General features: G+C 38.6%; 1 protein-coding gene across 28 annotated transcripts in view; it reads left to right on the plus strand.

Annotated features, from left to right (window-relative positions):
- Positions 1 to 23,558, plus strand: part of LOC128929302 (uncharacterized) — a 397,062-nt gene that overhangs the window by 97,954 nt on the left and 275,550 nt on the right. The window lies entirely within an intron of this gene.

Raw genomic sequence — 23,558 nt, forward strand, 5'->3', positions numbered from 1 at the left:
GAACTCTTAGCAGGATGTACTCACACTTCCCCTTTATGACAATCATCATAAACATATGCTTGTGACTTTTTCCCTCTTAGCATTAATAAACAAGTGTGGTCAACAATTGTTATCACAGGTACATGGGATGCACAGTCGAGTCATATGGATACAATTCACCGATTACACACTAGCAATTTTGCCCAAATGTTCTGGGCGTTTATGTTTCTGTGCAAATTAAGTGTTAGATTCACATTTTTATAACAAGTGGCTATTCTGTTTGCATTGTGAAATTTTAATTGCATTACTTGAGAATGGCTGTTCAATTTGTGTCTTTTATTGGTGATGCTCTGTTTTCTAGCTTACTAGACATTTACTTTACTTCCAGCTAATTACTGTAGCTTAGATTTTAATGTCCTAATTAACTATCCTTATTAACTTTAATGCAAGAGCTGCAGCATAACAATCATTTTGTACAAAAACATGCTTGCAAATATAAATAGTATACCCCTTTCACCTGCAGAGAGATGAGGAAGGCCAAGCCAGTGGCATTCATTTAGGCTTGGTCCCACTGAACTAACTTATTTTAAAGCCCAGGCACGTGATTCTGTCCTCAGTGTCATGGTGAGACATCCTCACCAAGGCAGCTGTCTTGGCTGGGAAATTGCTCCTCAATCAAAACATTCAAGCCCCAGACACTTTTTGAAAACTAGCAAAGCATGCCAAGAGTAAACAGAGATGCCTGTATTTCTCAAATAGTCTTTATTCAGTCAGGACTCTCTGATATCTTATTTGTTGTGATGATTTAATTAGTCAACCAACAGGCACTTCTCTGCACCTCCTATGTGTCCACATTGTTTTGTATATTAGTCAAGATAGGCTAGGCTCTGCCATGGTCATAAGTAACCTTCTAAAGCACAGTTGCCAACACAGTGTAAAGGTTTACTTTTCAGTCATGTAGAGTCTTGTGCAGGTCAGAACACTGTCTCTCATCTTGTGCTACTCGTTCTGGGACATGGTGACCCCAAGGTTACCATTGGCATGGGGGGAAAACTCCAGAGTGTTAATCAGGATGGATTTGGTTAATACCACTTTTATCCATAGCATATTGAGCAGATTCCAGTACATGATCCTAACCTTAAGTGCCAGGAAAACTGAAGGATGTGGAGAAGCATATGCACGGTTTAGGAGTCCCTATGGTTCCTATTGCATTATGTCAGGCACTGAGAATGGACACGAGGGAGAAGAAGGCTGAGTCCTTTCCCCTCAGAAGATTTTGCAGAAAAGAAAGCAACTGACATTTACCAAGTACTTCTCCTTGTCAGGTATTGTACTAGAGATATTATAATATTTCAGTTCATTTTCTAACACTGTGTTTATCATTTATCCACTAGTTATTAAACAACTACTATTACCTAGGGGCTGAGAAGTACCCTAGATTTCAAAGTTGTCTAAGACTCAATATCACCTTTCATGAGAAAAGAAGATAAGCAAAACTGTCAAGCTAATATAATATAGTGTGATAAATACCACAATAGGAGTATATGAGTTTCCTAGAACTTCTCTAAAAAAGTACCACAAACTAGGTGACTTAAAACAACAGAAAGATTTGTTATCTCACAGTTTTGGAAGTTAGCAGTCAGAAATCAAGGTGTCAGCAGGGCCATGTTCCCTCTGAGACTATGGGTGGAATCCCTCTGTGACTCTTCCTAGCTTCTAGTGGTGGCTGTCAATCCTTGAGATTCCTGATCTTGAGCTACATCACTCCAGTAGCTACCTCTGTCATCACATAGAATTTACCCTCTGTGTCTTGATCTTCACATGGCATCTTTCTCTTATAAGGACACCAGTCTTATTGGATTATGGCCTACCCTAATGGCTGCATCTTAACTTATTATATCTGCAAATACCTATTTCCAAATAAGGTCATATTCATAGGTATTGGTGATTAGAACTTCAACATATGATTTAGGAAGACACAATTTAATGCATAAAAAGAGGTAAGCTCAGGATACTATAAAACCACACAGGAGTGGCCAGGCTTGGTGGCACATGCCTGTAATCCCAACACCTTGGGAGGTCGAGAAGGGCAGATCACCCGAGGTTGGGGGTTCAAGACCAGCCTAACCAACATGGAGAAACCCTGTCTCTACTAACAATACAAAACCAGCCAGACATGGATGGTGCATGCCTATAATCCCAGCTTCTAAGGAGGCTGAGGCAGGAGAATCACTTGAATCCAGAAGGCGGAGGTTATGGTGAGCCGAGATTATACCACTGCACTCTAGCCTGGGCAACTAGAGCAAAACTCCATCTCAAAAAAAAAGGAAAGAACACACACACACACACACACACACACACACGAGTAACACTTGAGTCAAAGAAATTTCCTAGAGAAGATAATGTCTAAGTGAAGTCCTCAAAACCTAGAAGTGAACAGTCATTGGAAGAAAGGCACACCAAGCAGAGGAACCAGCATGTGCAAAGCTTTAACAGAAAGAGAAAGTCTGATGCATTGTGCAAGCAGTTCAATCTGGCTGGAGATGAAGTTAAATTAGGGGTAATGGGGAATTTTATGCATCAACTTGGCTAAGGGATGCCCAGATAGCTGGGTAAAAACAAAGCAACACACACACACACACAGACACACACACTTTACTTCTAGGTGTGTCTGTGAGGGTATTTCTAGAAAAGATTAGCATTTGAATCTTAGTGAAGAAGACCTACCCTCATCAATACCAGTAAGCATCATTCAATCCATTGAAGGCCCAAATAGAACAAAAAGGTGGAGGAAGCATGAATTCTCTCTCTTCTTGATCTAAGACATCCATCTGCTCCTGACCTCAGACATCAAAGCTCCTGGTCCTTGAGCCTTCAGACTCTGGGTCTTGCAACAGAAGCAACCCCACCCCCACCCCACCAAGTTCTCAGGAACTTTGACCCAGTTTTCAAGCCTTCAACCTCAAACTAGGAGTTAGACCATCAGCTCCTTTTGTGCTTAGGCATTGGAACTTGGACTGAAAGAGATCACTGGCTTTCCTGGATCTCCAGCTTGGAAATGGTAGATTGTTGAACTTCTTGTACTCCATAATTGCCTGAGCTAATTCTCATAATGTCTCCTTAAATGTCTATCTCTCTATATATCCTATTGGTTCTGCTTCTCTGGAAAACCCGGACTAATACAGTGGGAAAGTAAGAAGAGATAGGACTAGAGGACTGGAAAAAAAGTCTTGATTGTGAGAGGGCATTGAATAGGCTGGAACTTTATCCTGAGAGCTAAAAGGTTTAAGCAGGGAAGTGAGAGTATAAAGGGAAGGGACAGTATGAGAATTTTTAAAACATTATTCTGGTTGCATAATGGGGTAAGGATTGAAGAGGGCAAGGTTGGAGTTTCCTGGCCTTGAGACACATCACCTAATGGAAGTTATTATAATAATCTAGGGAAGCAGAAGTGACAACTCTGAGAATGGTAGCAAGAGTAGTGGTAAACAGAACTGAGAGGAAGCTGGGGATATTTAGGAGGGAAAATTATACTTTATGATTACTACACATAAGGGAGAAATAATGGTAAAAGATGACCTCCAGTTTCTGGCTAGATGGTGGCACATAATTTAGTGAGATAAGAAGCAAAAGAAGAGGAGTAGGTTTGACAGAGGTGAGGAGTTGGGGTTGGGTGGATTGAGGATGGGAAAGTTGCTGATGGTAAGAAAGTTGCTGAGCTAGAGATACTTGTAAGATATGTCACCAGGAACTCAGGCAGTTTGATAGCAATGCAGCCTAAATCCCTATGCTGTTTCAGCCACATCCTATTGTCCACCAAAGCTGCACTAGCAAAATTCTAATGGAAAACAAAAATATGCTTACACTATTCAGTACTGAGTATAACTGGAGTTCATCAAAGGGAAAGTCCTTGTGACCCAAGAAGAGAAGTTCTTGACCCAAGAAGTCTTGAAGGACAAGGCACAGACTCTTGAGCTAGGTCTTTGAATGAGAAAATTTGGAGAGCCAAAGAGAAGTGGGAAGGCATACCATGTGGGAGCACAGCAGGAGAAACAGTGAAAAAGGAGATTGAGCCTGGCCTCCCGGAGTAAACAGTTCAATTTGAGAAAGTGAAAGATATTAGATGGGGCAGGTGAAGACAGGTGAGGGAAGTCCTGGCAGCCAAATGCAAGTTCTTTTTGGTGTCATCTAGCTAAATGGCACTATCTCCCAAGAGCATCTCATGCTCTCTCTGGGTATGAAGAGAAAGCTCATTTCACAGTGCTTTCAGAATGAATGAATGCCTACTGAGATCACCAAATTATTAAGGTTTCTTTTCGATCCATGAGTCAGCATCTTTGTTTACACTTTTTATTTTAGTGACTTTTTTTGTCCTTCAATGAGAAGATGAGAATGTTTTTTAAGAGATAAGAAAAGAACAAGATTATTTTGCTTTTTTAGTAGTGGGGACTTATTTTAGTCTCAGGGGAGGCATCATAGAAAAAACCCTCAGCCAGAAGTTAGGACATTGTGGTTCTCAGCCACTAATGAGCTATGTGACCTTGGTCTCTAGGCCTCTGCAGGCTCTGGTTGCTTCATTTGTAAAATAAAACCCAGACCAGGTTATCTTTCAGGTCCCTTCCAGCTCTATTATTTTATGATTTGCTCTTAGCCTTTATGAGCCATGTATGATTTATCAGTCTCCCTGATACACTCAATTCCAATGATGCAAAAGCATTGTAAAGAGCTGAATTTTGACTATGTTTTCACTATGTCAGAATAATCAATGATTCTTTTAATTCAATTAACCAAATATTCAGATACTTTCATGCTGGCTGCATGCAACTGTACCTGGTTATGTGCCAATTCCATTTGATGTCCATACTAGTTCCTACCCAATCTGATTGGTACCAGTGAGGAAGCCTGTTTCAGTTATCTTACTTTGACAGTACCCAAAGATGATTGTTTAACCAGGGACTTCACAACAGAGGTTCTTTTTTTATTTTTATTTTTTTTGAGACGGAGTTTCGCTCTTGTTACCCAGGCTGGAGTGCAATGGCGCAATCTCGGCTCACCACAGCCTCCACCTCCTGTGTTCAGGCAATTCTCCTGCCTCAGCCTCCTGAGTAGCTGGGATTACAGGCACGTGCCACCATGCCCAGCTAATTTTTTGTATTTTTAGTAGAGACGGGGTTTCACCATGTTGACCAGGATGGTCTCCATCTCTTGACCTCATGATCCACCCGCCTCAGCCTCCCAGAGTGCTGGGATTACAGGCGTGAGCCACCGCACCCGGCCACAACAGAGGTTCTTTAATTTTAATGTGGGAAAGCGGGGGTTGGGTGGATTGAGGATGAGAAGGTTGCTGAGGGTGGGAAAGTTGCTGAACTAGAGATACCTGAGAGACGTGTCACAGGGAACCCAGGTAGTTAAATAACAATGCAGGCTAAAATCCCTATGTTATTCTAGCCACATGCTATTGCCAATCAAAGACACACTAGTAAAATTCTAATGGCAAACAAAAATACTCTTATTCAGTACTGAGTGTAACAGGAGTTCACTGAAGGGAAAGTACTTGTGAGAAAGAATGCTCTGAGGGAGTATGTGAAAATGCAGATTCCTGGGCCCTAAACTCAGAGAGTTGTGGGTGGTACCCAAGTCTCTTCATTTTAACATTCTCAAGGGAGGAGTCCATTGACCATTATATCAGAAACGTTACCTTATATGGGGAAGAAAACTTTGCTGAAAAACATTGTCAACACTCTAGATAAATTGTGGTTTATGGTTTATAAGCCAGTAACTTAATTGTAGATATTAGTATGTGAAATTATTGGGATAATTGGTACTAGAACTACTACAAGGCTCTGAAATTAGCAACAAATCACTCTGAGGACAGAAAGCACTGAGTGGCTACCAGTAGTTTGCCTTTTTCTGGCTTTATGTGCTACTCTGACTGGTGGTGTCTGTTTCTTAACTGGAATCGTCAATTTACACTGATATTGATATGCCCATTGAGGATAGGTCCATCTCTCTCTGAGCATCCAGTTCTTCTTGTACAGGCTTTGTGTTTCAGACAAAAAGCTCATCAACTTCCCAGCTTCTTCTCTACCCTGTCTTCTTCGCAGTGTCTCTGCTTTCATGTAGGCCTGTGTAGAGATACAACCAAACCTAAGGATGGAAGAACTGCTGTGAGATACTCTGAGATGACTGTCTTTGGAGACTCCTTGAGACAGTTTTATGCTGCTGTGTAGTGAGAGATTTTAATCAAGGTACCCAGCAGTTTAAAGAGGATTCTCCTTAGAGCTGAGAACAGTTGGAAACACATTTCACCATTTTTAAATGGGCTCAGTAGCATCTTTGCCTTTTGGCTCTTTCAGTTTATGAGAAGTGGGCTTCTATGTATAGAAGTTTTACAATTTATAATTACAGTTTACAATACTGGGTCCTGTTTAACAGTGAACGTATTTGGAACCTAATTGACCATTCTGATAGTGTATAGGCACATAACCACAGCACAACCTGTATGTCCTTCCCTACGTCCCCACCCCACCTAAAATAATGTAAATTAGATAGTCCTCAAACTTTATTCATCACACTCACTCTGTGGGAAATTTGGAGTGGAAAGAGTGGCTTCTAAAATACAGATTCCTCTTCCAAAGTTCAGATATTCTGATTCAGTGGGCTTGTGCTAGGGTTTAGGAAGCTAAAAAATTAAACACCCCAAATGACAGTGATTCTGATGACCACAGCTGGTGAAATATTACATAGCTATCAAAGCCTCAGGTTTACATGGTTTTTGGGCATGACATGCATTTACAGGTCTTCAGACCATTATTCAGTTTGCCTCTGCTGAAATTCCCTTCCAAGCCTTGTCTAAGGATGGGAATTGAAATGAAGTCATCCTTTGAAGCCCAGCATAAGTGTCTTTACTCCTGCAGCTTTCTCACAAACTCTCTCCTCTTTACCACTATACTTTGTCACTTCATCTGTCCTCCTATTGCATTTTCTAAGTAACACAAATGTTATATAAATAGTTATTAATGCATTTGCCTTTCTAAAGTGTGAGTTCTTGAAGGCAGGGGCTGTGCCATCCTTGTTTCTTCAGTGTCCAACATTGTATCTGACATGCTGTAATAGTCTGTTTTCACCCTGATGATAAAGACGTACCTGAGACTGGGCAATTTACAAAAGAAAGAGGTTTTTTGGACTCAAAGTTTCACATGACTGGGAAGGCCTCAAAATCATGGTGGAAGGCAGGGAGGAGAAAGTCACATCTTACATGGATGGCAGCAGGCAAAAAAAAAGAGAGCAGGTGCAGGGAAACTCCCATTTTTAAAGCCATCAGATGTTGTGAGACTCATTCACTATCATGAGAACAGCACAGGGAAGACCTGTCCCAATAGTCCCGATAATTAAATTCAAGATGAGATTTAGCTGGGGACATGACCAAACCATATTGCAAGTTTTAGGTAACTATTTTTTTTTTTCAGATGGAATATCACTCTGTTAGCCAGGCCAGAGTGCAGTGGCGCAATCTCCACTCACTGCAACTTCTCCTCCTGGGTTCACACAATTCTCATACCTCAGCCTCTTAGGTCTCTGGGATTAAAGGCATGTGACACCATGCCCGGCTAATTTTAATATTTTTAGTAGAGATGGGGTTGGCCAGGCTGGTCTTGAACTCCTGATCTCAAGTGATCCACTTGCCTTGGCCTCCAAAGTTCTGGGATTATAGGTGTGAACCACCGTGCCCAGCCTTAGGTACTTTAAAAATACTTTGATTCTAATAAACTGGTACAGACACAGCAAAGCTGTGTGATACTCAATCTGTACAAACTGTTACACAGGTAGTGATTGTTTTCTTCAAAATGCTCTGAAGTATCACTTTGATCTTTAGTGTCCTCTCAACAGTATAAAGGCACAACATGAGATGAAATCTTAGTGTTTTAATCAGGAGACCCAATATTTGTGTGGATCACTCTTTCCACTTCGGTCGCATTTACCAGAATCAGGTTGTAGAATTACTGTTCACTCTATTGCGTGTGTTGCCTTGTGAAAGAACTGTTGTTTCTGGGGGTGCACAATAAAGAAAACCAGAGGCAGAAAAGAAGAGTCTTAGCAGCAGAAGCTGGGATCCGATTTCCTCATCAGAGCAGCTTCTTTTCATTTCTAGTGAGGTGGCCATTTCTGCCTTGTTCTTTGTCTGTTTCAAGCTTTCTCAGAAGCAGCAGCTCCATGGGAACAGGCATTGCTGTCACACGTCAGGCATTTAGGTGTCTGTTAAGGAAAGATGAAAAGAATATTAGATGTGGCAGGGCAGAGGAGAGGCAGGGAAGAAGAGTACAGAGGACAGGATTTGGATTGTGGATGGTTCTCATGCTAGTGGGAATAATGTGTGGCTGGAGGGGGATGTAATGGCATCTATTGTCAGTCCCCTTAAGATTCACTTACCAAAGGACCTACAGCTGTCCTTCCTTTACTCCAATCAGCTGCAAAGAATCCAGAGGGAGGAGCATCAAGCAGAGTGCTTCAAGAGTCTGAAAGTAATGCAGCTTTGAAAAATTTCAGTTAAGTCTAGTCTGCTTTCTTCCAGTATCTCCCCTGAAACTCAGCTTGATTTCAGCCCAGAATCAAAACATCCCAGAACCTCCCCTCCAGGAAATATTTTTAAAGGATGTTTATATCTATTATATTTCCTCCTCCCAACCATGCTGTGAAGGAGACAGGCACGATAAAAGGTCTCAGTTTTGAAGATGAAAAACCTATGGTCCAGTAATTTTCCTAATGTACTTCAATTAATGATGACAGAGGTATGGCTGAGTAAGGAGTAATCGCTCCTTTTTCAGCCATGCTGAGATACAGGTTTGAGTGTAGGGAGCTGAAGCCCTATTATTTCCTTCCCAGACAGAAAGCATGAAAAAACAGTAAAACTAAGAAACAAAATATCCAGCTCAGTCATTTCTAAAAGCAGGGTCCAATACTTAATGGACTGTTGATGGCAGATGTGTGAACACTAAAATCAGAAAAAGGGACTTTAATCTGGAGTGAATGACAAACTCAGTGTGGGAAGAATCAATAGATTATTATGTGAGTCACTGAGCATTGTTATGAGCAGCAGCCTTGCACAGCAAACACCTTATTGCCATAACACAGCAAGATGAAGAGGGCTTCTTTTTCTTCAGATCATGGGAATTAAAGCTATTACCATTTGGGCAGAAATTATTTTTAAAAGCATTTGTTTATTACCTACCTCCCAGCTACCAGGTGCTTGCTGAAAACAAAGGCAAGCATTCTCTTCCAAGCCTCTGAGTGCAGGCTATCCAGCACCAGTTATTATTTCTCCAAACCTCTGGTGTGAATCACTGTTAGACCACCAGCTTCTGGATGATTTTGGGGTTGAAGAATTTGAAGTCCTAACCTCCAAACAAATGGATCATTTTCTATTTTTAATCAGTACATATGTCTAAGAGCCTGAACTACATCAGATCATATGGTCTCTTTTGATGGAACTGAATGGGTGTGTTGGGGCTAAGGGGCAAGGTTTTCTTTCCCCTCTGAAGAGTCACTGAAAAATCGACTCCTAAAAGGTAGATTAATTGGAGAAAAGGCATACAAATTTGTCTAATGTGTACATGGGAGACTTCAGAATAAAGACCCAAATATGCAAGGGAAATTGTCCATTTTTGTGCTTCAGGTTCACCAAAGTAAGGACAGCCATGTAGAAATATAGTGGAACAAACAGAGTAGGATCTAATGCTAATGGACTGAGTGGGAGATGCACAAGGGCTGTCTGTCTAGATTCTTCTCGTTCCTTCCTTCTGGGTGTGTGGCAAATTCTTGTCTGAAATGGGGGTCATATGACCTGCAGTCAAGGAAAGTAGGTCAGATAATTTGTTTATGCCAGTTTTCACACAGAAAGGTGGAGGAAAAGTTAGAGCAGTATGTTTAGGTTTTATGGCTAGCTTTAGAGAAAAGGGGTTGTATTTTTCATAACTACCTTGGGGAAGAGGGATTCTAGTTTCTACATCTAGCTTTGGGGAAGAATGAGAATGAGAGGCTGGAGGACAGAAGAAGGTCAGAGAGAAATTTAGACTGCTTCTGCGGCCTTTTTTTTTTTTTTTGAATATTGTTTCCTGTTTCCAACAGGAGCATAGGAGTACCAGAATAATGATATTCTATTTAGACTTCTGAAACAGTCTTCCTCACAAAACACATATCCATGAAAATGACATAGATATGTGGATAATATGGCTGAAAGTGACATTATAACTGATTGGCTTCTAAAAAGGCCTAGATTAATAATGGCACTATTGCCTATTATCTTTCTCCTTTTAAAAGATGACTTAATTGAGGTATATTTTACTTATAATTCACTCACATCAAGTGTACAATTGAATGATTTCTTAATACTTTTCCCAAGTGGGGGCAACCATCACTATAAATTAGTTTTAGAACATTTCCATCATCCCAATAGGATGCCTCAGGCCCATTTTATGGGTTAATTCCCACCCCGACTCCACTCCAGGCAACACTAATCTACTTTCTATCTCTATAGATTTGTCTTTTTTGGACATTTGATATAAATGGAATTAAACAATAAGAGGTCTCTTGTGTCTAACATCTTTTGCCTAATGTGTTTTTGAATGTTATCAGTGCTGTAGGATGTATCAGTAGTTTGTTCCTTTTTGTTGTTAAATTGCATTCCACTGTTTAGATATAGACCTTTTGTCCATCCATTTACCAGCTGATGGTTCTTTAGGTTGTTTCCAAGTTTTGACTATTATGAATAAGGCTGTTAAAAACAATGGTGTGCAAGTCCTGTGGATATGCTTTCATTCCTCTTGGTTATATGCTAGGGGAGGTATTTTTTCTCTTAGGTTTCCCTCACTTCTCTTTACCATGGAATTTCTTTAATATGGTGACCCAGGTCACTCTATGTATCATCTGACTCTTCCATTGGAAAGTCAAAGTGAAAGGGGATGATAGATCAGGTAGCCAAGAGATATTTGGAGGCAGAAATCTCCCAAGGTGGTAGAAAACGATTCACCCTGAGAAAAAACATAGCAGGAAATGGACATCAACCAACACAGAGAAAGATAATTGAAATACTCTAGTTTACATTTTCTCCTGTCCTTCAATCTCCTGCCACTGTATACTTTTGGCCAAATATGGCTAGAGCTGGTTGGCAAAGGCATCCAGAAAACAGAGCAGGGCAGAAGAAGGGCAAAGAGAAAGATAATAGAGCAAACAGGTAAAGGGACAGCTTTGCCTACTCACCTAATTCACAGTCCTGAGAGAGAGAGAGAGAGAGAGAGAGAGAGAGAGAGAGAGAGAGAGAGAGAGAGAAAGAGGGAGAGAAAGAGTGCATGTGTATACACCATGGACCTTCTGGCTTCCCAAATAGAGGCAGTACAAATTTGTGTAAGTTTTCTGTGCCTTGAATAAGAGTCTAGTGCCAAAAGGGATGTTATCGACCATCCAAGTCTGTGGTTTTTGAAGCCCCATAGGGGAGCTGCTGAGCAGAAATCAAAACAGCACTGCTTTTTCTCCTGTTTTACATGTTAAAACTTCCAAGTAAAATTCACATTGAATAAAGTCTGTGTATTTAAAAAGGCAGATGTTTGCTGGTTAGTCCAGCTCTGACTTTAACAAGTAAAGAGAATGAAGAATGAAGAATTAAGTGACATTTTTGAGATCCTGCAGAACTTCCTCCCACAACTGAAAAACATTTGTTGAGGACAGACTCAGGTTGCCAAGGCTGTGTCCACTCACCACCCACCTCTACACTACTCTAGTGTCCCTAAGAATTATCAGAAGAACTTTAAATATGTATGTAGATGCCTTCCTTCCTCCCATCAGAATATCTATGGTCAGGGCCCAGGTATACATCATGTTTTTTAAAGTTACACAGGCTGTTAGGTACAACCCCTAGAACAGCTACTCTAGGGAATCACCAAGACTCCTCCATCAAGAGCAAATTCAATTACAATAATCCCAACTTAACATTTGTATAGTACTCACCCATTTATTATTTAACTTAAGCATTGCAGAACCCTAGGAGGTAGATGGCAAAGAAAACTAAAGCTTACTCAAAGTCAAACAGCAGGAAATAAGCCCCAGTATTAGAACACTGGGATTCTGACATACAGTCTTGTGCTCATTCTTATCACTACATGTTAACTTTCTCTACTCCAGTTATTATGGTAGGAACATGGCATTTTAGAACAATTTCCAATAAGGGAACCATATACAATCCCTGTTTGTGTAAGCATTATGAATATTATGAAAACAGTTGGAAAGTAGTATTTCTGCAGTTGCATGCACATTTGTAATTTACAAGAAACCATCCACTCCAAAAATCAAGTGATTTCAGGAAGTCCACAACATTTGCATCTCATGCGCTAGGAAAAATGTATCTTTTCCGCGTCACACAGAGCTTGCTATATTCTTCCCTTAAGCTCTAGCCACAGTGGACTTTCTTCTGACCTTCTCACCATGCATATATGTGGATATTCTTCCACTTCATCTCAGTGAAGTCTGTGGGTAGAAGCCACCATTCTCTTTGTGTTATAGTGGGCACTTAACCAGCTACTTCGACATTGGAAATTATCCATCACCCCCTTCATGCTTGGTCTGTGATATAAAGCAGAAGACTGGGTATTCTGAAAATGTTACTGATTTCACTTCTGGTGGATAAAGTTCTTATTTTTACTACCTTCCTCTCCTGGGTTGACCTCCCTCCTGGAATCAGCCCGTTACTTTTGGGCCAAATGAAGGATCTTCTTATTCTCTTCTCTGAGGGTAATACTTCCCAGGAGGGTTGTGGGTCCTGAGTGCAAATAGAACCATGGTGCATTTGTAACATTAGCTTTCTAGAAAAGTCAGAATTTATGATTAGATTCAAAGATGACTGTTCTCCTAGCTTAGTTCAGGATGAATTTGCCATGAAATTAAATTAACTAGAATTCCCAATTATCTGAACATCCTAGTGAATCAAGATATTATTACATGTACATTATAAGGTAGATGCTTGCAGTCATTAATATTTATTTCACATCAGAAACCAATTACTTATAGAGATCTCAAACACTGATGTTCATGAGGATCATCTGAGGAACATATATAAAGTACAGATTCTTGACTTTTCCATCTAGAGGTTCTAATTCAATAGGCCCTTACCACAGCCTGAGAATTAGCTTTTTCTTAAGCACTCAGGTGACTCTGATTGGGTTAGAACAAGACCATATCCTGAGAAACAAGACCATATCCTAAGAAAATTTACAAGCTCTATCCTCTAAATCTTAACTTTTTTTTTCTTGAAAACTTTTCACGTAGGTTCTACTTCAGAGCTATTTAGAACCAGAACTAGCAAGAGAATAGCAGGTAAAAAAAAAAAAGTAGAGTATCTTTGCAGTAGATTCAGAAGATCATCTAGAATTGGGAACCACTGTCTTAAATTTTATTTTTCCCTAAAATTAAAAATCATTATCAACACATAAGAATTATTTGATTTGAGAACCATGCTTCTCACAAGTCTGACAAAAAGAGTGACCAGAAAACTGTAGGCTTTTCCTTGTGTAAATGAACTTTTTAAAAAGATATCAGGTACCCAAATACAATGTGATACTTTAATATTTTATCCTTACGTGATAACATTGGATGTTTAATTTAAATTTTCACATATTGGCTTCTCTCTAACTTGTATTGTCAGACTATTCTACTAGGTTGAAAGTTCCAATTAGGATACATTCTTATTCTATTCAGTCCCTTTGTACCTTTCTTTTCCTGCCTCCCTTTTCTATTAGCAACTCAACAGATTAATTTTACCTAATGTTACCATATTTCTCTGACCAGCTATCAGAACAACAATCTAATAGAAGCTTAAGTATGCTTAAGAAGACAATGAGACCAAATGTTTAAAATCAGAACTGCCCTGGAAGATGCAAAACACATCTTTTCCTCTGTTTGAAATGCTGTGCTTTTCTTATCCTCAAATATATCTCTTAACTGTTCGAAGCACCTCCCCCTACCCTCACACAGCATATCAGCTGCTAGGAGTAGTTTAACTAATTTAAATACCACACTGAGGCTTGCTGTGCAACAACTACCCTCTGATTCACAAACATTGTTCCAATACAAACTGTTGAAGATGCAGGATTTACAATTATAGAATCCTTTGCAAACTCTTCTAAAGTGCATGTAAACCTTGTCAGATTTAAATTGTTTCTCTTTCTCTCCCATTAATTTATTTGCCTCATTCTACAAACATCTATGAGGTGCCAGGGGCTATGATGGGCCCTGAGTACAAAGATGAAGAGAGCCCAATACACACAACAATCTGGAGGAGGAGAGACAGTAAAACACATTAAACAAATGATTATGGCCATGTTAATTATAACTCAGTGATAAGAAGTACAGTCATAGTTTAGTAATAACTAATACTAATTACTATTGGTAACAGTAATAAGAAGTTATGGCAAGGCACAGGAGGGAGAAATTGCATGGAGAAGGATGGTAATGTGAGAATGTCTCTTCAGGGAGTTACCATTGGCATAGAAAGTTAAGCAGTTTGCTAAGTGCATGAGACAGGGGAGTGCAGAAGGAAACAAACAGCTTAACTGAGGAACTGAAATATATTCACAACTGCAGAGTGAGGTGTGAAATTATAAAGATAGATCCAGATCAGAAACGTGCTTGTGAGGAACATTCCATGAAGCAGTCTCCTAAGGAGAGGTACAAAGGACTTTTGGAGTCAGCCCTGGGTCGACTATGTGAGAGAGAGAGACAGAGAGAGAATTGTGACAGCTTTCAATGCCTTCCTTCTAGATTCAGGTCTCCAAAGCTACCTCTGGCTTTTCCCTTCCTAAAACTTGATTCTTCAGTTATTTCTTCTACCATGTTCCCTCTCCTCTCCGTTAACCTTCTAATCGCTTGAGCTACTTTGAATCAGGTTTTTGGCATGACACTCTGGTGCACTGACTAATGATGACGTCCCCATTGACCCCTACTTCTTCCAGAAATGCTCACAGCCCCTTTCCCTGTATGGAAAGAGGCTCTTCTTGAAGTTCCCATATGTCATAGTAAACCTCTGTCCGAAAATTTCATGCCCAAACATAAAACATAAACACACACACACACACACACACACACACTCTCTCTCTCTCTCTCTCACTCTCGCTCACACACACACAAACACACACACACACACAAAGCAAACACCTTTTACTTAAGAAGCAGCAGCAACTGTTTTTAGAAGTAGACCACTAACAACAAAAAGTAACATCTGTGGCATGGATAACCTTGACTATTTGCTTAAACTACTATGCCAGTTGTACAATAGAGTAAATGGAACTACAGTCATAACTCCAAACATCAAGCAGATGGGATATAGAGTCACTGCTGTTTGTGAGTCTTTCTTATTTTGTCTACCTGTTTGAAGATGGCAGAGACTCAACTTAGAAGGTTAAATTTGTGGTCTTTATTTCCATCACACTAGTAGCATGATCAGATTTGCATTTAAATCAGATTTTTCTGGTTTGCTGCTTGGGAAATCCCTGCATTATATTTCTTCAAAGTGGGTGTAAAGTGAATTTATCCAGTGTGTGGTAAGAAGAATTAGAAACCATGCTATTTCCTAAAACACACACATACCTCCCCTCACACACACACACACAGACACACACACAGGAATATATATATAACATAGCAAATTAAGGCCAAGTGCATCAGTTCACTAGGGCCAAGACCAACTGCTTGGAAAAGTACCCTAGAAATGAATTCAGTTTCTATTCACTTAGAAAGAAATAGGTGGTCTCTGTCAACATGAGGGGCCAGATTAGAAAGCCCTTTGCAAGCAAAGTGCTGCGTTGCTGGACTGAGCTGACTGGAGCCTGGCTGTCTCCAGCCCTGGGCAGATAACACTGGCTTCAGGTTCTAGAGGCATTTCGAGGGCAAACTCCAAAGAGGCTGCATTCCTGTAATCTGGCCTGAGTGTTCTCACAGCACAGAGGGAAGTGAGACTATCTCTGACTTGCCAATCTCCATATGAAAAAGCATATCCTATTGGCGGCAGCCTCTTCTCCCAAGGATTCTGGGAGAAGATCCAGACAGAAGCACTTTATGTGGGGCAAAGGAGGCACCACTTTAGCATCCTGTTTCCTCTCCTGACAGACAGATATTTTTCTGTTTGTCTTTGCAGAAACTAGAACTGGATCATGTGCCTAGGACATCTAAAAGATAGAATTCAGTGGCTGAGGGAAAAACTGCAAAGGTTATCAGGGTGCCAGGGAAAGAGGAGGGAGAGCAGAGAAAACTCCAATTTACAAGCCAATGCAAATCCTACAGTCTGGCTAATACTGACAAGGAGCCTCTAGTGGAAGGCTGAGATGGGGTCTGCTTGCTCAAGGGAATTCTATTAGCAGAGGAAAGTTTCTGGTTTTGGAATTTTTGGTACCATCTGCCATATTTGGGATAGAAATCTATTTTTACTTAAGGATGAAATGGTTACCTTTTAGATGGCAAGAAAACACTAAAACTACAATTGCAACACAAACCCATTCTTGCTGGTTGGCCATATGAAAGCTCTTTCTTCTCAGTCTCAGACTACCCTTGGATCTCTCACATACCCCCAAATCCAGCCAATATATACCAGCTACAAAGCTTTCATTTGTTAAAAATGGCATTGTTACTATTTTCTAACTATATATGCTCCTTAGAGGAGAAAAAAAATCAAAGAAATATAGAAAACTACAATATTAAAAGTGAAAATAACCCAAAAGTTCATCAGTTGCTATAGACATTTTTGCAAATCATCTTTCCATTCTCCTTCCTTTCCTTTACTGAAACCTTTTTGCTCCCAAACATTTATTGAACATCTACTTGGTCAGCGGTCCCCAACCTTTTTGCACCAGGGACTGGTTTCATAGAAGACAATTTTTCCATGGACAGGGGGTGGGGGTGGGAGTGGGAGGTGGTTTCAAGATGATTCAAGCTCATTACATTTATTGTGCACTTTATTTCTATTATTACCTTATGATATGTAATGATGTAATAATACAACCCACCATAACATAGAATCAGTAGGAGCCCTGAGCTTGTTTTCCTGCAACTAGATGGTCCCATCTGGGAGTGATAGGAAACAGTGATAGATCATCAGGCATTAGATTCCCATAAAGAGTGTGCAACCTAGATCCCTGCATGCGCAGTTCACAATAGGGTCCTGTGATGATCTAATGACGTGGCTGATCTGATAAGAGATGGAGCTCAGGTGGTAATGTAAGCAATGGGGAATGGATGTAAATATAGATGAAGCTTTGCTTACTCACCTGCCACTTACCTCCTGCTGTGGGGTCTGGTTCCTAATGGGCCATGCACTAGTACTGGTCCATGGCCCTGGAGTTGGGGACTTTTGTACTAGTTGACAGGCATTACAGATTCAAATGTGCATGCAAGAGAGAAAAGTGTCTGTCCTCATACCATAGAATCTGTGTCCTCCACCTCTCTGTGCATGAATACTCACATGCATTGTATGCATATATATATGCATATAATTTTTAAAAATGTGTTGGATCAACATATAATTTTACATAGAATTGCCTTAAAATCAGCATGTAACCTATTTATGTCTCCTTTCAAGAATAAATAATGACCATTTGAAAATATATGTCACCCTGTTAATGGCTCCAAAATGAGATCATTCATTAAATGAACATTTTATATTTTGGCACAAGTGCTACACTGTTCTCTAAAAAGGCCATACCACTTTGAGAAAATAATAATGACATATAGGAAATCTTGTGCACCACATCCAGTTTACTATTGTCTTTCAACCAAATTTATACTGATTTTATTTCACATTCATGTTTTGTATTTTTTCTTATGGAATCAAATTTATCCATCTTTTCTTTCATAGTTTCTCTTTCATGATGTTTGGAAAGGCTTTTCCTGTCATAAAATTATTTTAAATGATACTTTCTTCTAACACTCTTATTTATATGTATATTCAAACCTTTGATCCATCTGGAATTTAACTTAGTGTAAAGATTTACATAAGGAGACAGATTTATTCTTTCCTAAATATACTCAAAAATTATTATTTCAAAGGGCTGTTTTTATGCGTAGGCTGCATACTTCGTGGTATAATTTTGTATTTCTTCCACATGCACACTGATGCTAGAAATTCCACTGCTAGAGACTGGTTTTTCATCCTCTGTTAAAATATAAACATCCTATGAAGAGGAAATACCTCAAGGTTTGGCAGTCTCTCCTTTGACTCAGTGTAAACTGAGACTTTTCAAGAGCAATGCAGGACATATGGAATGGATTCTGGAGTGAGGACATGGAAGATACAGTATTTCTGGAGGAATAAAAAAATACTAAAAAGAGAATTTGGCATAGCTAGAATATGAAACCAGTGGCAGAAAATGATGGGTGATAGGGCCATATTAGAAGGCAAAAGCCAGACTTTTGGTAGGTCTTGTATCTATTTTAAGGGGCTTAAACTTTCTGTAATCTAGGTTGGGGTAAGGAGCCATGGAAATGCTTAAACATGGTAAAAAACATGTCAGATTTAGGTTAAGGGTATATCATTCCAATGGCTTTGTAGATCATCTATTTGGAGTCAAAACAAAGCCACTTAGGAGGCTGTGAAAGTAAACAAATTGAGAAATAACAATGAGGCACTGAATAAAAGTTTTGGCAATAATAGATGGCAGTGCGCCAAGAGATGTGAGAAATATTTATGTGGAAAAATTAGTATGTGAGTGTAAAGAAAGAGGAGGGACAAGGATGATGTCCAGATTTCTAGCTTGTGACCAGGTGGATAGTGGCACCAACTTAATGAAACAGAGCATGCAAAAATGATTAACAAGCAGTCCCCAAGCAAATGCAAATAAAATTTGCTCACACACCTAGATTGCTAAAATGTAAAAAGACTTCCTTTAGCAATACAAAGTATTAGTAAGAATGGAGAAATGAGAACTTACTTATGCTGTTGATAGGGGGGTAAGTTGGCATATACTTTTGGAAAGCATTTGGAAATATCTACTAAGGTCAACTTATGTGTAACATTGAGCTAGCAATTCTGTTTTGGCCATATAGCTAGCAGAAGTTTGTACATATGTTTGCTAAAAATCATGTACAGTAAATAGCTCCATTATGCTTAATAGCCCTATACTTAACCATAAAGCCCATCAGTAATTGACTAAAAATAAATAGTAGTTTGTTAGTACAGTAGAATATCATTTATTTATGAGATGAACATGCAACAACTATAAACAACATGGACGAATCTCATAATATTGTGCTGAAGAAGCCAGACACAAAGGGAACATACTATATGATTTAATTTATAGAACATTCAAAATCAAGCAAAACTAATCTATGTTATTAGAAATCATGATAATGTCACTTTTAGAGTAGGGAGATAAAAACTAAAAGGATGCTACTAGTTACTGGTAACATCTGAGCTTGATGTGGGTTCTGCTTATATAAGGGTGTGTACTTTCTGGAAATTCATCAAGCCATGCCCTTAAGATTTGTGCTCTCTCTGGCATGTATGTTATGTTTGAATAAAAAAATATAATCAATTCTAATAAGGTTTCACTGAATCTCCACTCAGATTTTGAATTGTAGCTGCCATAATTCCCACATGTCACAGAGGGACCTGGTGAGAGGTAATTGAATCATGGGAGCTGGTCTTTCCCATGCTGTTCTTATGCTAGTGAATAAGTCTCATGAGATCTGATGGTTTTACAAAGGGAAGTTCTCCGGTACATGCTGTCTCTTATGTGCCATCATGAAAGACATAGCTTGGCTTCTCCTTTGCCTTCCACCATAATTGTGAGGCCTTTCCAGCTACGTGGAACTGTGAGTCCATTAACCATCTTTTTCCTTATAAATTATCCAATCTTGGGCATGTCTTTATTAGCAGTGTGAGAACTGACTAATACAGTTCCTTATGAAATTGCAGTAGCATATGTGTATTAATGATTAGTTTAGTTTGGGATATGGTGGACATTGAGGTAAACAATCAGACACATAGATCACTGGGTGCATGTGTCTGAATCTCAGGTCAGGAGTAAAAGGCACAGATAAGGAATCTTAGCTACCTTGTGGGAGGAGATTCTGAATGAAAGCAGAGGATATTGGATATAATCCCAGAGAATATCAGCACTTAAAATGCAGGCAGAAGAAAAATTCTGAATTTCTGTTTACCCATTTTATTAAAATGAAGCCATCAATACCTATTTCATATAATTAAATGTGTGAAAATAAAATAAGTTAATGTGGGTCTGCCTGTTACTACTGTGTGTTTTTCCTCATTCTCCTTCTATATGTATATAAGCTCATGACACTCTCCTAAAGGCAAATGAAAAAATTAAAATGACAGTATATATAGTGCCAAAAAATGATATCTAATGGGAATCAGGCCTGAAGACAGTTCTCTATTTTGAACAGTTTATAATTGTTAATGTCAGTAATTCTTGAACTAATATTTATTATACAAAAGTATCCAATAAATGAACTCACAGTCCAGAATCAAACATTTTTCATGAGAGAAAATGGAAAGCCTGATTAGAATAAAGAAAGAAAGAATTGAACTATGAATTGAGAAACTAGACGGATTATCAGTAGGATCTTCCAGGCATCAAAGTGGCACTAGGGTCACCACTACTGCTTAATAGGCCTTGGAGGAATGAATGAATTCCTGGGCAGTGCAAAAGGTGATATGTCTTGGAATAGATCTGCCCATTAAGGGTCCGTTAGGTGGGAAATACTGTGTTTAGAAGAGGAATTGTTAAACCACCTCTCTGAACAGTATACTCTCTACTTTATTGAATTGAGGGGAATGGGAGGGAAGAAATTACAAAAGGTATTTTGCTAGTGCATACTAGAAAATTTAAGCGTATCCATTGATTAGTTAAAATGGACTTTAAACCAAAAACAGCAAAAAAAAAATCACAAAGAAGAACATTGCATAATGATAAAGTATTCAATTTAGCAAAAATATTTAACTATCCTAAATATATATGCAACCAACATTGGAACATCCAGATTCATAAAACAAGTACTAGACCTATAAAAAGACACAGATGTCCACAATAATAGTGGGGAAGTTCAACACTCCACTAGAAAGATCATCAAAGAAGAAAACTAACAAAGAAATTCTGGACTTAAATTCAAGACTTGACTAATTGGACCTAATGGACAGATGTCCATTAGAACATTCCACTCAACAACTAAAGAATATATATTCTTATCAACTGCACACAGCACATACTCTGGAGTTTACAACATACTTGGCTGTAAAGCAAGTCTTTATACATTCAAAAAATTTGAAATCATACCAACCATACTCTCAGACATCAGTGACAGAAAAATAGAAACCAAAACCAAGAGAATCTCTTAAAATCACAAAAATTACATGGAAATTAAACAAATTGCTACTGAATGACTTTGGCAAATACAATGAAATTAAGGAAGAAATCAAAAAATTCTGTGAAATAAATTAAAATACAGGCATAATATGCCAAAATCTCTAGGATGCAGCAAAATCAGTGTCCAGGGGAAAGTTTATAGTGCTAAACACCCACATCCAGCAGTTAAAAAGATCTCAAATTAATAATCTAATACCACCCTTACAGAAACTAGAAAAATAGTAACAAGCTAACCCAACAGCTAGCAGAAAAAAATAACTAAAATTAGAGAACTGAATGAAATTGGGACCCAAAAATCTATGCAAAGGAGCAACAAAACCAAAAATTTGTTCTTTGGAAGGATAAATAAGATTTAATAAATAGCTAGATTAATAAAGAGAGAGAGAAGATCCAAATAAGTACAATCAGAAACAATAACGGTGACATTATAACTGATTCCACAGAAGTATAAAATACAATCAGGAACAACAAAGGTGACAGTATAACTGATCCCACAGAAATACAAAAGATCCTCCAAAATTATGAACACCTCTGTGCACAGAAACTAGAAAGTCTAGAGGCAGTAGATAAAGTCCTGGAAACATACAACCTCCCAAGATTGAATCAGGAAGAAACTGAAACCCTGAACAGACCAATATCAAGTTCTAATATTGAATCAGTAATAAAAAACCTACCAAACAAAAAATTCCTTGAACCAGATGGATTGACAGCCAAATTCTACCAGGAATACAAGGAAGAGCTGGTATGAATCCTGTGGAAATTATTCCAGGAAACCAAAGAGGAGAAACTCCTTCCTAACTCATTCTATGAAGCCAGCATCATCCTAATACCAATATGACAAAGGCACAATGAGAAAACAACACTACCGGCCAATATTCTGGATGAACATAAACACAAAATCCTCAACAAAATACTAGCAAACCAAATTTAGCAGCACATCAGAAAGTTAATTTGCCACAATCAAGTAGGCTTTATTCCTGGAATACAAAGTTGTTTTAACATGCACAAGTCAATAAATATGATTCACCATAGAATCAAAAACAAAGATTATTGAAATAGACACAGAAAAAGCTTTTGATAAAATCCAGCATCCTTTCACAATAAAAACCCTTAACAAACTAGCCATCAAAGAAACATACCTCAAACTAATAAGAGCCATTTATGACAAACCCATTGCTAAAATCATAGTGACTAGGCAAAAGCTTAAGGCATTCTCCTTAAGAATAGGAACAAGATAAGAATGCCCACTCTTATCACTTCTATTCAACGTAGTACTGGAAGTCCTAGCCAGAGCAATTGGGCAAGAAAAAAAAAATAAAAGACATCCAAATAGGAAAAGAAGACATCAAACTATCTTCACTGACATAATTCTGTATCTAGGAAATGCTAAAAATTTCACCGAAAGACTCCTAGAAGTGACAAATAACTTCAGTAAAGTTTCAGGATACAAAATCAATGTAGAAAAATCAATAGCATTTCTTTACACCAATAACTATCAAGCTGAAAGCCAAATCAAGAATGCAAGCCCATTTACAGTAGCCACAATATAAATAAATACATACATACATACATACATACATACATACATACATACATACCTAGGAATACATTTAATCAAGGAAGCGAAAGATATCTACAAAGAAAACTACAAAACATTGGTGAAAGAAATCACAATGACAAAAAGGAATGAAAAAACAATCCATATTCACGGATTGAAATAATCAACATAATTAAAATGGTTGTATTGCCCAAAGCAATCTACTGATTCAATACTAGTCCCATCAAATTACCAAAGTCATTTCCATAGAACTAGAAAAAAACTATTCCAAAATTTATATGGAACCAAAAAAGAAACAGCATGGCCAAAGAAATTCTAAGCAAAAAGAACAAAGTCAGAGGCATTTCATTACCTGACTGGAAACTGCACTATAAGGCTATAGTAGCCAAGAACAACTTGTTACTGGTATAATAATAGACACATAGACCAATGGAACGGAATACAAAACCCAGAAATAAAGCTGTACACCTATAGCCATCTGATCTTTGACAAAGTTAACAAAAATAAACAATGAGAAAAGGACATTCTATTCAATAAATGGTGCTAGGATAACTGGCTATCCATAGGAAGAAGAATGAAATGGAACACATACCTTTCACCATATA

The sequence above is a fragment of the Callithrix jacchus genome, chromosome 12 (assembly GCF_049354715.1).
Source record: "Callithrix jacchus isolate 240 chromosome 12, calJac240_pri, whole genome shotgun sequence".
Taxonomy (NCBI): domain Eukaryota; kingdom Metazoa; phylum Chordata; class Mammalia; order Primates; family Cebidae; genus Callithrix; species Callithrix jacchus.